Below are 16,853 nucleotides of genomic sequence, written 5' to 3'. Positions count from 1 at the left end.
TTGCGCTGCGGCAGCGCCCCTGGGAGGCGGATATCAGTTGCCAATATTTCTGCAACTTCTGCTCTCCATTGCAAGCCATAAAATGCGTCTAGGAAGCTGGGATTTGCACTGTTAGGTATATCTGAACTTTCTCTTCAATATGGGAAGAAAAAAAGTCAATTTTCGAAACTTCAAAAAATGGTCCTGGCGTCGGCCTGCGTGCACAAAAAATTCCTGGCCTTCGGCCACGGAGGGGTTAAGCCCTGTGACCAAGAGCTACTGAAGTCAGTGAGAACTTCTTCATTTGAACAGTGGACTACTGGAGCGTCAGTGGGAGACAGTTGATGGCTTCAGCAAGTTTTGGCAGCTAGTGGTTCCGAAGAAGATGATGTCCGGGATCTTGGATGAGTCCCATAACCAGATCACTAGTGGGCATCTAGGAGTGAAGAAAACTTTAAGCCGGCTGTGACAGAGGTTCTACTGGATTGGCATGCATCAGGATATTGAAGAGTGGTGTCGGGCCTGTGACGTGTGCTGTGCCAAGAAGGGACCCAAGAAATGTGGTTGTGCCCCGCTCCAGCTGTACCAAGTGGGTGTACCGATGGAAAGAGTCCCGGTGGACATTGCTGGACCTTTGCCACTCACTGAGGAAGGAAACCAGTACATATGTGTTGCCATAGAGTACCGGTACTTTACAAAGTGGCCGGAAGCCTATGTTGTCCCTGATCAAGAGGCTGCAACTGTTGCTCAGGTGTTGGTTGATCAGTTTCTCTGTCGTTTTGGGATGCCACAAGAGCTACATTCAGACCAGGGTAGAAACTTTGAGTCTGCTGTGTTCTGTGAGTGCTACAAGTTATTTGGGATCAAGAAGACCACGATGACCCCACTAAGGCCACAGTCAGATGGGATGGTGGAGAAATTCAACTGGACCCTGGGAAAAGGACTGACCAAGTACTGCGTTGATGGACAAACAGAATGGGACCAGAAATTACCTGCATTGCTGATGGCATATCGGTTTGCATCTCATGAGTCTACTGGCTACACTCCTGCAAAACTGATGTTTGGCCACGAGCTACGCTTACCTATTGACTTGTTAATGGGGAGACCACCTGGTGAAGAGATGCCTACAGACACCACCAGCTATGCGAAGCACCATCAAGAAAGGATGGCTGAGGTACATCTCCAAGTGGTAGGAGCCTTCAAGTTTTCAGGAGAGATGATGAAGTGCAAGTCTGATGCCAAGGCAAGTGAGGTGAGCTTCAAGGATGGTGACCAAGTTTGGTTATACAATCCTCAGTGAAAGAAGGGACAGTCACCGAAGCTGCAGAGCCCATGGGACGGGCCTTACACTGTGTTGGACCGCCTATCAGATGTAACGTATTGGATTCGGGGGGGCAAGAAGTCTCGCCCAAAGGTGGTACACGTGAACCGTCTGTGGCAGTACCATGGGCCAAGACAGTACAGCTGGGACGTCTCTGAGGAACTACACTCACCCGCAGCCGAGGATGTTGAGGAGGTCCAAGGAGCTGAAGTGCAAGAGGATGGTGACAGTTCCTCAGGAGAAGCAAATCAAGAAGAGGACCAAGACTTTCCTGGAGGAATGGACTGTGTGGAGGAGGAAGGACATCGTCAGAAGCCGCATAGAAGAAAACCTGATTAGTTGAAGGATTATTTTGTGTACAGTTAGATGTTCCATTAAGATTAAGATTTGTGTTTGTATATACTGTGTAGTTTTGTCAGGACGACAAAGAACTAGGGAGGGGATAGTGTCATGAAAGGGAATTTGCCAGTTAGGTGCTTGAGAAGATTCTCAACGTTTCGTGTACAGTAGTTCCCGTATCGGTACGAATCAGAGTTGCCAGTTTGCCTGCTGCTTGTGAGCACATTTATTTCGTGTTATGCATTAATATTTGTGCTCTTTTTCTTTATAATGTTTCATTTAAGTGATTGCTTGTTAAATTATGTTGTTTAAATTCGTATGGTAAATGATTTAGAGTCTTATGTAATGTAAGACAACACTGGCATGTTTTGGGATGTTTCCGAGTTGGTAACTGTTGCCCACCGACAGCAAACACGAAGTTTCGAGAGTAATGCAAGCTTAATATGGGGTAGATATTATTACAAGTTTAGTCAGGTTTCAGTTCAGTGTGAGTAAAGTGCAGTCAGTTTTGGTATAGTGTCAGTGCAGTGCTGTTAGTGAGGTTTGTGGAGAGTTGCTTTGCAAGCATTCAGTGTAATTATTGTCAGTGAAGATTATATATTTTTGGTACTTGTGAAAAAAGTGGCAGTGAGGGATTACTGAAGTTTGTATATCGTTGGTACTTGAGAAAATAGTGGTGTCAAGCAATAAGTGTGATAACTGTGAAGTGTTGTTAAGCATTAAGTGTAATAGCAGTTAGTAAAGTGTGTATAGCTCCAGTGCTTGTGAGAACAGTGAAGCTGGAAAACATTAAGTGGAATTATTTAGAAAATAAAGACAGTGAACTTTATGGAGCCAGTGTTTATTTTCGCCTCAGCCGATCTTGTGTACGGTACACCTAAGGCTGACCATAGGAAGAACAGCTCACTGGGCTACGTCCTTCCTCTACTGTACTACTGCTGCAGAAGCCCATGGCAGTGTGGGGTGAGGACGTAACAATATGCTTGTCTGCATTCTAATTTTTCCTATTACTATCTGTTGCTGTTGTAATTAATTTGAATATCACATCCGAATATTATATCAGCTTTGTCTTGCAATATTTAGTAGCCTACTCCCTTTCTTATGTGATATGTTAGCGACTATTTAAAATGGGATCTCAATAGAAACTGCATTGTTTTTCACGAAATTAATATTCAGAAAGTATTCATTGCAGTGGTTTGGATATGATCTCATTTTGGCTGCTACTGCCAGAAACCTAATTTCAAATGAGATGTTATCGCATTTAACCCGCAGCATCCCGTCGACGTTCTTTAACATCCACACGTTTTGTCACTGCCAATCCCGTCGACATACATAAATGCGAATTAATTGCAAGGTCCCTAATTTGCACAATTTTCAATTTTCGCGAGTGATTTTTGGTACATATACACGTGACACCTTCCTCTACAAGATGCCAGGCAGAGACAATGCCTTATCCAGCATGACCTCCTCCCCCCCCTGCATGCCATTGTCTCAGCAATTCACCTGTTATCAGTGACCTGGCCAGTAAAGCCATGTCATGCCACGGTACGAAATTCAGGGCCAGAGTGATTCCCCAATCAATGACAATGTGGAGGACAAACTTTACATAGCATTAGAGGAAGAAAGAGTCAGAAATGATGATCAGGTAATGTAGCAAAAAAAGATCAGGTATGGTGATGAGTTAGTGAGTGAAACAATGCTTATAATGCCTATATTACTGCTTGAAAACCAATATACTCTCGTACTACATATAAATTCGTACCAAGTAAATAAATAAATACTGTTTATGAGTGGCGTGAAATAGCTATCCTCCCATAGAACTCGTTTTCTTTGGTGCCAGCCTGTTAGAAAACCCAGTAAGGTAAGGAGGTTTTCCTACCAGTATTGAGTATTTTAAACCTCAGGTGAGCGATTTCTCTATGAATTTTCGATGTTTCTCACCAAGAGCGGAGGTTTGAGCCAAAAAAAATTTTTCCAAAAATGGTTGGGATTGGGGGGAGTCAGTGGTGGAAAAGTGGTCGGGTTGGGGCGGGTTAAGGTGATATTCAAACTCGATTCATCTCCAGCATATCAGTGTTCTACAGTAACATCCTAGATGATATGTGTAATCATACTGAAACAGCACTTTAACCTCTCCACTGCTGTCAGTGATCGTCGGTGTCGATAAATGAAACGTATAGTACAAACTGTCGCTGGTATCAGTCTCATCAGTTCCACCTAAAACTGCAAGATAAACCCCAGGGATATCCTTTTTGGTGTCTTTTATGAACCCCCAGTATGTCCATACATAATTTCACCCATAGTGCACCACTGTTTGTGAGTGACGTCGTTTTTTCTTGTTTGATATGCACCAATGGGTTTCTTTGGACTCTATCTCTTTTTTTATATATATATTTCATTATTTACGGGATGTTATTTCATTTGTTTTATTTACAGAATGTAATTTTTTTTTCATAAAAGTTTGGTACCGAAAGCAATAATTTATGTTTCATTTTGACTATTTATTCCCTAACTGGTAAATCTAGAAATTAAAAAGAAAATTGCCTTAGCTCGTCCATTTTCCCTGGACAGTTTGCTGCCTTTGTCCAAGGGATAATTTTGAATCTTTTTTTTTTTTATTCGAGGAAGAAGGAACCAAAGGCCATGAGCCCGCAGTAACAGTTCCCTCCAAGAGAAAAACAAAATACAATAGAAAGCCAAATTCAAGATCCGATCATTTTGAGACGCCTGGACACACTGCGTTTGAAAGACTGGATCTGTAAGGAGTTTCTCTCTCTCTCTCATTCAAAACACAGATGAGGTAAAGGAATAACTTCCTGCCATCCCCCTGCTTCTTTGTGGCATCGTGCTTCTAGCACTTCTCTGAAGCATTTCATATCCTGCCATATTTTACTGACATTTCAAAGATCATTACTCTTCTGAAGTGAATGCCTCTGTTCCTCCCCAATAATGAATGCCATATAGCATCCGCCAAGCTGTGAACCCCAGTCTCCTTTCCTGTCCAGCTCTTACTTCCAGCAGTTACAGGATATTCTCAGTCCTCTGGTATACAAATGATCAAATTAGGAAGTGTCACCATTCTATATTTCACACTGCCTATGCCCTCTAAACTTTTAAACTATGAGTCCAATGCAGACATCTCGAAATAAACGTGATTTTTTTTAGTTCTTCCTGGGAAGAACAATACATTATTATACTTGGAGCCTTTGGCTCGTACTATATTATGCACTAAAATAATCAGTTTCGAATCAAGAAGGGCATCTTGCTGGTAAGCTTTACGGAATGCTACATCATAACTTTTATTTCGAAACACTTCCCTGAAAGAGTTTATGGTAAAAATGACACGAGAAAAAACATATTTCAACTGGGATTTTCATTTCTGTATTTTAATGTTATAATTACTTGCAGGTGACAGATCAGGTGCAGATTCGTAAATCATTCATGGCAACAGTGATATATGGTGTTATTCCACAAACACTAGAGAGGTAAGATTCTAAGTTAAGGGTAACCTTTGCCCTGCAGTGTTCATTGTTTTTTCTGATAATACGGTTTAACTGCAGATAGCCTTATGCAGCAAGAGAAGTTATAAATTATCAAATGATAGAGATAGCCTATCTAATCTGAAATTGCCTAATGTCTTATTATATAGATAATGTAAGTGATGGGGAAAATCATTTTTGAATTTTGTTTTACTTGCTAAAGTAGAGTAACTAGAAAATGAACCTGCCAGTGCACAAAAGGAGCATTCTTCTACTGATTGCCTACAAATGTGGAACTGAATTCTGCACATATTACTTTTGCTTGTTCACAATAATGACACTTCTTTTGGTTCACTTGTTACTAAGCAACATTAGTAAGTCTAAGAAAGTACATCTCATAATGAAGGGGTTAGAAACTGGCTCGGTTAACTCATCTTTTAAAAAGGATCTCATTTCAGTCAATGAAAAAAATGTCAGTACCAACATGTTATATTCTGGCAGTGTGTCCAAAAAGGACTATATATTCATCTACGAGAAAAATATATTACGTGCGCTAATTTTTTGTTATTTTCGTCTTCCCAACATAATAAACAGAATTGGGAAGGATATATGGATAGGGAGATGATGATGGAGTTGTAAATAATATACCGTAGCTTCTTGTAGTCTGACAATGTTCGATGGTAAAGGAAAATGATCTGGAGGGTATGCATGGAGCTATGGGAAGATGATGAAGCTGGAAATATAAAAACAATCTGTAATATTCTGGTACTGTTTCCAGATGGGACTTTATTTTTAGCTGTAATAATAATAATAATTGAAATGCGTGGCATACAACGTAGTGCCCCCGAAAAGGAAGCAAGTGAGGAACAGCATAGTGCCCCCGAAAATGAGACGAGTGGCGTACAGCCCAGTGCCCCAGGGAACGTACCGACACCCCCACCCAGACCCCACGGAGTAGCCGCAACCAGACGACGGTATACCGCGCAACAACAGCATATGTCAGCCCGGGCCGTGCACCCCTATAACACTCAGCCGTCGCACCGTCACCATAGCAGGAGAAGGACACTACCTTCAAGAAGTGGGATTGCCGGATCAGCTAGGGGTGGAACTGCTCTCATAGCTCCAGACAGCGCCCCTCAGGAGACGGCCTACTGCCACTCCTGCCCTCACCAGACAGCCTATTGCTGCTCTGAAAGTGCCTCTCCAGAGTCGGCATATTGCCGCTCCTCCCTCCTGCAGGAGACAGCCTACTGCCACTCCCACCTTCGCCAGACGGCCTATTGCCGCTCCGAAGGTGCTGCCCGAGTCAGCCTAATAATAGATAGATAAATAGATAGATACAGCTCTATGCGAGCCTGGGAATGGGAAATGAGCTTGCAAATTACACTGAGGAAAGCTGACGACAGAGTGGCCAGTAAGATGATGCAGTTAGTTGTCAGCAATCCACCAGTGAACAAAGCCTTAGTGACCATACACACACATACACACATACTCACACACAGGCTTCTAGAACTTTTCACCCACAAGGAACACACGTGATACGTCTCCTGTTTCACCAGAATTTAGGAAAGAGAGGGCAGAAAGAAGCTAGCCTTACAACAGACAGGTCGCAGGGAGAAGGGCTTAGCAACTTGAGAGAGAGACAGAGAGAGCGAGACAGAGAGATAGCTAGCGGGACTCTACTTATTACTCCGCTCTGTGTGAGAGACTTGTTAATATTTCCAAGATAAATAAAAATAGTCCCATACTATTCTTTACCTCTCCTGTCACTACATGACAAATGGGAAAGAAGATTATCTACTTACAAGCTACTCAAATATAACAACCGCTTGCCCACAAGTCTAATATATATAAAACTTCACTACAAGTAAATACAAAGTCTTTTATGACATTTGGTAGCAGCGAAAAGAACGAACCTCGTCTACGAATCAACAGTGAATTCCTACAAAATATGAAGATTGAAAACAAGAATACCTCTCACAACCAACAACTTACAACCAGCTCCTGACAGTTCTCTCCAACCAGCCCCCTCCGTCTCCCCGATCATCATGCTGATGCAGAGGTGAAGAGGTCACAGGACGCCTTGCAAGTAGTTTAACAAAATATTGATACGATCTTGCAACTTCTACGACGAACCAACGAACTACAACCATCTACAATCAAATACAATTAACAACTCTACGAGTCATCTGTATAATCTTCTACACGCACCTACAGGTAGCGGCAGTCTTCATCCTACAACGAGTAAATCACAAGGAAAAAGGACAAAGAAAACATCGAGGAAGAAAAACGGGACAAACAAACAAAGAGTGAGACACGACTCATAACTCATCTTACTCACTCGTCTTCACTCAAGTTACTCATCGCTACTCATTCACTCAGCACAGCTACCAGTGTGGGAAGCCGACGTCACCATGTGCTGAGATGACATCACAACGCGAGTCTGCCATGCCAAGCAACGTGTGACTGACACCAGGCACCTCTCACCCACTACTCATTACTCATTATTCACATAGCTCCTACTCATACTCATTTATTTTCACAGTTAAGTTAGAAATTCGACGTTCTATGCTGAGGTTTGCCTGGGACAGCTGTTAACCACCACAAGCACCAGGCCATGGAATTTCCTGAGTAATATCGTCCATCAACACACCACTAGAATTATCAAGAGATCTTCAATCAAACCTGTTTTTTTTCTTCCGAGATCGACTTTTGTATCGACAACTCTACGATCTGTATCAAGTGGGTAAAATTATACTTACTCATTTCTTCTCAGTGCTAAAATTAGCTATATTCAACTTATTTACTCATCTATTTTGTTAGGACTTAAATAAACAAGAGGCGTATTTCATAACACCATATCTTAATGACAGGAATATTCTCGCCACCACCCACGTTAATACCAGATGACACACAATTTGTCACAACAACAGACTCACAATTAAGAGAGCCCCAAGGCAACACACCAGATGACACACAAATTGCCACAACAACAGACTCACAATTAAGAGAGCCTCAAGGCAGCCCGCCCCTTGTACAAACCTCACCACACACTGAAGATCAAGAAACAAATACGGCAGTTTCAGATGATGAGTGGGAAACCACCTCTGATATAGAAAGTGCGGACTTTGCCGCTGCCTTGCACAAGTATGCCAATACACTTAACAGGGTTCACCGGTCCGGTCGTACCTATTCCACCATTCCCTCACACAACGATAAACACGTCCAAGATGAATTAACAGAGCAAACAGTAAAAATGAATCAAGAAACAAATACCGCTGATCTAACAACCAAACCTCACGTGTTTGTGTATCACGAGGATAAAACTGCCCCAAAATTCTCTGGCACAGACAAAGATCGCATTGATGTCATTCCATTAGTCAGTCAGTGCGAACAAATGTTCATCAAGCACCACATACTAGATGAACAATAGAAAATTGCTATTTTTTCATCTTGCATAGGCCAGGAAAGATGTCCAGCGAGCAACTTGCTTCGCTCCGACAAGCTCCATTGTGCTAGGACATATGATGAATTTAAAACTGAATTTCTGAAGAAATATTCTGGAGGAATGAACTTCTTGCCAGGTATAATTCCAGAATTACATAAAATTGTAGATCTTGTAAGGGAGCACACTACAAACCATGTGCTCAGTGAAATAGCTGCTGATGTCTCCACAATCAAGAGAGCATTATTAGCTACTTTGGAAAATTTTAATTGGATAACAAATGATGGAAAGATGTCCCCAGACCTCGTCGTGGACATCATTGGTTATGTAGCTGCCTTGTGTAAATTACCTGATAGGACCCTTAAGATCGCCAAGACGATCGCATACACCCCAGGAATGTGCTTGCTAGACTTAATGAACGAGGTAGAGATGCAGTGCAGTAAAGCAGGTATGGTCGACACACATGCACATTCTGGTAGAATCAGGGTATCTGAGACAGTATCAGCTTTGAAAACATCTACACCGGCCCCAAACAGAGAACAAAATCGATCGCGACCAGAAATCAGGCAGACCAAACAAGCAAACGTGACAAGGCCTCGTTCACAGAAGCCTTCCTACAGGCAGTTTCATAAGTTTTCGCGCAGCCCAAGCAGGTCTCGCGCCATAAACAACACTTCTTATGGGAAGTCACCTCGTAGGTCACAGTCAAGGGATAGGTCCATTCTGTCATTATTGTGCAAAACCAGGACACACAAGGTATGAATGCTTTATCAAGGCAAAAGAGGACAAACAAAAGACACAAGGATTTGGTCCTTACTGTAGGCATCATAGATACCAAGGGCACTGGACCAGTGATTGCAAAACAGTAGAAAAAATTGTGTCTATGTTCAAATCGGGGGAAGACCAAGTCATGACAAAAAACGAACAAACGTAAAGAAAAACAAGGCTAAACTTCACATATGAGGCATGTTGGGAAATGAGTGTATCTTGATACCAGCTGTATGTGAGGATCAAAACGTTTCCTTATTTTTAGATACAGGCTCTCAAGTGAACTTAATAACACATGAAGAACTAAATAGAATTCTTAAAAATAAAAAGAAAGTAACTTTTCTGGATGAAGCTGATTTAGATTTATACACAGTGGATGGACAAGAGATTACAGTGAAGGGTATGATAAGATTAAATATCAGTTTCACAGAAACTACAAGACCATTCTCTGCATTTTTCTATATCGTTGAAAACTTAGCAATTAAAGCTCATATGTTACTGGACTTAAGATCCATGAGAGCTGAGAACATAACTATACTCCCACAAATGAATGGAATAGACTTTGATAATGAATTCATAGAGGAAATAACTTCAGAGCCCTCACCGATTGGTAGAAGAGAGCCAAAAAGAAATGGTAATATTAAAGGCTTAAACAAACATACACAAACAGATGAGTGTATAGATCCACTCCCACCACCAACCCCATCCTCTAGAATTAGTGACCCAGATAACAGTACTGATTTATCAATTTTTCCAGCCCATCTCACTAATGATTTAGTTATACCACCTAATTCATACATGAAGGTTACCATAAAGAGCAAATTAGGGAATAGTACTGTTCTTGTCTTAGAAGAATTATGTAAAGTAAAGGGATTGTCTTTAGAAAACCCATTATGTCATACGAACGACGAAGGGCAAACTCAGATATTCATAATTAATCACATGAATGGGGAAGTTCAGTTGAAAAAGGGAACTTGCATAGTTAATATTGAAAAATGTCCCACCCCTGTGAAGGAAATAGTTATAGCTGGAGTAACAAGTGAGATAAAATCTACGGATAGAGAAAGAATAAAAGAGAATTTAATTCACTCAGGTGAATTTGATGAAGAAAATGATTTGTTAACCATGCTGGAAACACACAGGGACACCGTAGCATTGCCTGGAGAACAATTAGGATGTACTAACTTGATTAATCACATGATTAATGTGCACCCAGAAACACCACCAATTTTCGTACCAGCTTACCGCATACCACACTCCCAACGTACACTTGCAAATCAGTATGTCGATGAAATGTTAAAACTTGGAATTATTGAGCCTTCAGTCTCCCCGTGGAATGCCCCCTTATTCTTCGTGCCCAAACGAAATGGAGAAATGCGTGCGGTAGTAGATTACCGTAAACTAAATAATCACACAATCCCAGACAGATTTCCCATGCCATTGCTAAGCGATGTTCTACAGAATATTGGTCCTGAGAATGATATATTCTTGACCATCGATCTCCTAAACGGCTACTAACAGATTCCGGTATCGGAGGAGTCACGTAAATTCACTGCCTTTTCAACAGAGGCCATTATCAATATACAAGAATGCCAATAGGACTGAGGACAGCCCCAGGCACATTCCAGCGTCTTATGAATTACGTATTGTCCGGAATTTTAGGACAAGGAATATTTGTTTATCTTGACGATATTATAATCTCAACGAAGAATATTAAGGATCATCTCAGGAAATTAGACTTACTCTTACAAAAGCTTAGTGATGCTGGTTTAAAAATTAAACTTTCTAAATGCAAATTTTGCTTTAAGGAAATTTCTTAGGCCACAAATTAAGTTCTGATGGTATTCACACCACTGATGACAAAATACAGGCAGTGAAAGATTTTCCTGAACCCACTACGACTGACGAAGTTAGACAATTTTTAGGTCTGGCTGGGTACTATAGGTCATTCGTACCACAGTTCTCTCATATAGCCTTTCCTCTATTCCAACTACTCAAAAAAGATGCTGTATTCCAATGGGAAGAAGAACAAAAAAGGGCATTTAACAATCTAAAAATTAAACTAACAAATGCACCTTGTTTAGCATATCCAGATTACACAAAATCATTTCTTATTTGTACAGACGCATCAGTTAAAGGATTAGGGGCTGTACTGATGCAGGAAGATAGAAGAATCAACCAATTGCATTTGCCAGCAGACAAACAAGAGGTGCGGAGAAAAATTATTGCACTACAGACTTTAGGCACTTGCACTTGCATTACAAAAGTTTCGAGATTTGGTATATGGTTACGAAATCCACTTATTCACCGACCATAAACCACTGGTGGGTATGTTTAAAGAAAAACTCATTTCTGGGAGGAGAGCAAGATGGAAATGTACAGTTGAAAACTACAATGTACAAATTCATTATATACAAGGTAAAATGAACATAGTAGCTGACGCATTATCTCGGAACCCGAACACAATTCAGGTCGCGGCGTTAGATCTCAAAGGAAATATCCCAAACCACGAGGATATCGCAAAGGCACAAAGACTTGACCCAATATGGTCTAAAGTAATATAGAAGTTAGAAAGTGGAGATGACATACAATTACCTAAACTGCATGTCCCACTTGAACAATTCACAATGGTCAATAATACATTATACAAAATTAACTCTAAACAACCAAAACGCCAAAGAAATACTAACCAGTTGGTAGTACCTAATGACATGATACCCCAAGTATTATGACTGATACACGACAGCCCACATGCAGGACATCCTGGAAAGGGTAAGACATTCAACCAAGCCCAGCTATTATATTACTGGCCTTCATTACGAAAAGATATAAACAATCATATAGACAGGTGCGAATCATGTGCAAAACACAAAGGATACCCAATCACACCTGCACCGATGGGTAATTACCCTGTACTACATCAACCATGGGACGTTGTCGCTGTTGATTTACTCAAGATGCCATTATCATACAATAATAACCAATACCCATTCGTAGCAACGGATCATTTTTCCCGTTATGTCATTTTAGCTCCAATTAAAGATAAGACAGCAGAGACAGTAGCAAAGGCAATAACAGATAATGTAATATGTCGCTTTACTACCCCAAAGGTACTAATAAGTGATAATGGAGGAGAATTTAATTCTGAGATCTTACAAGAAATATGTAAACAATACAACATCAAAAAGGTTAACGTTTTGGCCTATCACCCAGCATCGAATGGGTTGGTAGAGAGACAAAATAAAAAAGTATTAGATGTGCTACGACACATTCTCAGTGAAAATTATGCAAGATGGGATGATTGGATTCCCAGAGTAGAAGCCTCAATTAATGGGTCTATAAATAAATCCATCGGTGACACACCACATTTCATTATATACGGCACAGATAAAAAATTACCATATGAGCTCCTAGAAGGTGACCGCATGCCTATTTACAATTACGATGATTACTCTAAACTCCGTTTACGTGAATTCCAGGACATTCACAAAAGAGTCAAAAAACAATTAACGATGTCCAAGGAAGAAATGACGGAGGCATTTAACAAGAAGGCAAAAGAGTCACCTATCAGCTTAGGAGACATTGTTTACAGTGTCATTCATACGAGACAATAAATTATCCCCAAAATTTGAGGGCCCATACAGAGTAGTTAACATAAAGCAAAGAAAGTTTTAAGTCACTTTCAAGTGGCGAGGAGAAACAAGTTCATATTGACCATTTAAAACGAGTTTCAAGGGAATTATCCCATAATTATTCAGCCTAGGATACAACCGAACAGGCGAACGTACCTCAAGAAACCAAGCAAGAACACAACAATGATTACAAAAAGAAATTAAGGTCACATACCAAACAATCGAACATAGACTCAACTGTTCCAATCAAATCTACAGTACATCATTTACGAGAATTAAATATCGATTTAAACTCCTTCTATAAATGAAATAATAATCAAGCGTAATGCACATCATCACTATCATCGACCACAGCATGATAGGAAATTAATAGATTTTTTTTTCGGTAGGTTACGATGAAGGGACTTATGCTATGGATTCTCCTCTACATAGCAAGAGGATATGCGCACTTAGACCCCAAACATATAGTACGACAAGGATTCCTCATAGCTCCAACGGCCACGACTACAATCGTTAAGGACGTCATGAGTACTGAAATAAGTCTAGATTACTTGTATGAATTACCTACTTATCTAGACAGACTTGCGACGCCAATGCGAACTCTGGACTTCATGATAGGAAATTATGTTTCACAAGCACATAACACCAAGGAAGTGAATGAAATGGTAAAGTTAGCGAAATGGAAACTAGAACAGGCGAAGTCAACTATGCTTGTCATGATCGAAGATCTCCCATCTTATGGAACAGAGGTACTGAGCGACAGGAACAACATCACACGTACTCGCCAAAAGCGCGGTTTGTTCGACTGGGTGGCGCAGTTCTTGGGAACATCTTTGGATTGGCTACAGAGGATGACCTTAACCCGCGCCGTCCCGAGGACGTACTTCCACGTCCTCACGTTTTGTCACAGCTAATCCCGAGGACGTACTTCAACGTCCTGCAATTGCAAGGTTCATAATTTCCACAATTTTCAATTTTCGCGAGTCATTTTTGGTACGTATACACGGGACACCTGCCTCAACAAGATGCCAGGCAGAGACAATGCCTTACCCAGCATGACCTCCTCCCCCCCCTTGCATGCCCTTTTCTCAGCAATTCACCTGTTATCAGTGACCTGGCCAGTATAGCCATGTCATGCCACGGTACGAAATTCAGGGCCAGAGTGATTCCCCAATCAATGACAATGTGGAGGACAAACTTTACATAGCATTAGAGAAGGAAACAGTTAGAAATGATGATCAGGTAATGTGGCAAAAAAAGGTCAGGTATTAGTGAGTGAAACAATGCTTACAATGCCTATATTACTGCTTGAAAACCAATATACTCTTGTACTACATATAAATTCGTAACAGTAAATAAATAAATACCGTTTATGAATGGTGTGAAATAGTTATCCTCCCATAGAACTCGTTTTCTTTGGTGCCAGCCTGATAGAAAACCCAGTAAGGTAAGGAGGCTCTCCTACCTGTAATGAGTATTTTAAACCTCAGGTGAGCGATTTCTCTATGAATTTTCGATGTTTCTCACCAAAAGCGAAAGTTTAAGCAAAAAAAAAAAGGTCGAAAATTGCCCGGGATTGGGGGGTACCAGTGGTCGAAAAGTGGCCGGGACTGGGCGGGTTAAAGAAATAAACAACAAATTTAATAAGATAGCTCAAGTACTAACATACCAAGATAAATTCATCACCGGACAGAACTCAGCAATGAAGACAATTGTGAAAAATCTGAAACAAGCAGAAAACATAGCTCTCGAGAGTGTAGATAAAATAAATGAATTGGAGGGAAACGTTACACTTTTCCAACACTTCTCCATCATCACAGAACATATTGACACGATTCTACTATAATTAGAGAACACTAGAGATAGTTTCAGGGCACTTATGCAAGGAATTTCGAATGCTGGTGATGGCAAGATCACAATTGACTTACTCCCAGTTCATGAGCTACGTCAGATAGTTAGTCAAGGCATACATAAACATAAATTGAAGCCTTTGTTCCGCAGTAGGGAATTTATGCAATATTACCCGTATTTAGAAGCAACACTAACACCAACATCAGTGGTAGTTCATGTACCATTCATCACTGAAGACCTGTTCACAGTATACCAAATACACCCCTTCCCCTATAAAAATAACAACACTTTGGTCATCATCAACATCAACACAGACACCAAACTCATCATGGTCTCCAAGAGACGGGACACTGTCACTTTCGCAAGTGAATCAACGATTGAACGAAAGTGCCGCACATCCTTAAAAGCTGTTCATCTTTGTCCTGCGTACATTTTCACGTTTCAGCCTACTGATACAGTCCCTTGTGAAATGGCTCTCATCAGAAATGACAATATTCATCATCATTGCAACTTCGCTTTTGCCCCAGATAAACTTGTACACCATCAACGCATTGGACACTCACAGTTTTTTTATTTCCCTCATAACACATCAATTTACATAGTCTGTCAAGATATACCACCATCTCATACATCAGCATCAGGATTATACATAGCACCAGCCTACTGTGCGGTATTTACACCAGCCATGTCTACTTTATCCACCATCAATCACTACGCCATTCTCAATCACACACACAAACATTTCCACCCATTGCCTGATATGAACTTAAACGTGAGTACAAGTATTAAGCTGACTTCACCTAAGTTTGAAACTATGCAGCTGATCAATGAAACAATGAAGCCCTGGGAAGATTTGAGTTTGAGTATGTTCAACCCATATTATGTGTATAACCCAGCACCTACTGTCTTTATAATCGTCTGCATTGTAGTTGCAGTACTGCTGTTCGCAATGCACAGAATGCATGCAAGAATTGTTAATTTGGAGTCATTATTTAGTGGGGGGAGAGTTAACATCCAAGTTAACCCCGCTGAATGAAGTGTATATATTTTGTATATACTATTAATTATAAAAAAAAAAAATACAAAGAAGAATGGCCCATGTATGGCATACCAGTACCATTATCTTTAAATGAAATATTAAATGAAATATTAATAACTCTTACCATAATCTTAATTTTGAACTTTTTTTTTTTCTTGCATGTATGCGTTTCACTACAATAACCCAAGTACATACTGTATTACAGTTCAATAATTTACTTTAATGCATTTATTCAAATATGTATACAACTTGTTTAAAATGTAATATTACTGAATTATCACTATTTACTATGAATATTGTATGTATACAATATTCATACAATTATGTTACTTTTACAATATTATGTATTTCACTTAATTAGCTTATAAGTTCATTATAATGTGTATATAGTGTGTATTAATATGTTAGGACTATTAACTGTCGATGGTACGCCATTTTCGCGTGACCGAGCAATGTATTGGAACTCCATATTATAGTTACAAATCATAATACATAGATAGATAAATTGATAGATAGACAGCTCTATGCGAGCCTGGGAATGGGAAATGAGCTTGCAAATTACACTGAGGAAAGCTGACGACAGAGTGGCCAGTAAGATGATGCAGTAGTTGTCAGCAATCCACCGGTGAACAAAGCCTTATTGACCATACACACACATACACACATACTCACACACAGGCTTCTAGAACTTTCCACCCATAAGGAACACACGTGATATGTCTCCTGTTTCACCAGAATTTAGGAAAGAGAGGGCAGAAAGAAGCTAGCCGTTACAACAGACAGGTCGCAGGAAGAAGGGCTTAGCAACTTGAGAGAGAGACAGAGAGATAACTAGTGGGACTCTACTTATTACTCCGCTCTGTGTGAGAGACATGTTAATATTTCCAAGACAAATAAAAATAGTCCCATACTATTCTTTACCTCTCCTGTCACTACATGACAAATGGGAAAGAAGATTATCTACTTACAAGCTACTCAAATATAACAACCGCTTGCCCAC

The sequence above is a fragment of the Coenobita brevimanus genome, chromosome 33 (assembly GCF_032717465.1).
Source record: "Coenobita brevimanus isolate Jiangsu-jjx chromosome 33, ASM3271746v2, whole genome shotgun sequence".
In the NCBI taxonomy this organism is placed as follows: domain Eukaryota; kingdom Metazoa; phylum Arthropoda; class Malacostraca; order Decapoda; family Coenobitidae; genus Coenobita; species Coenobita brevimanus.
Note: the sequence above shows the minus strand (reverse complement) of the source record.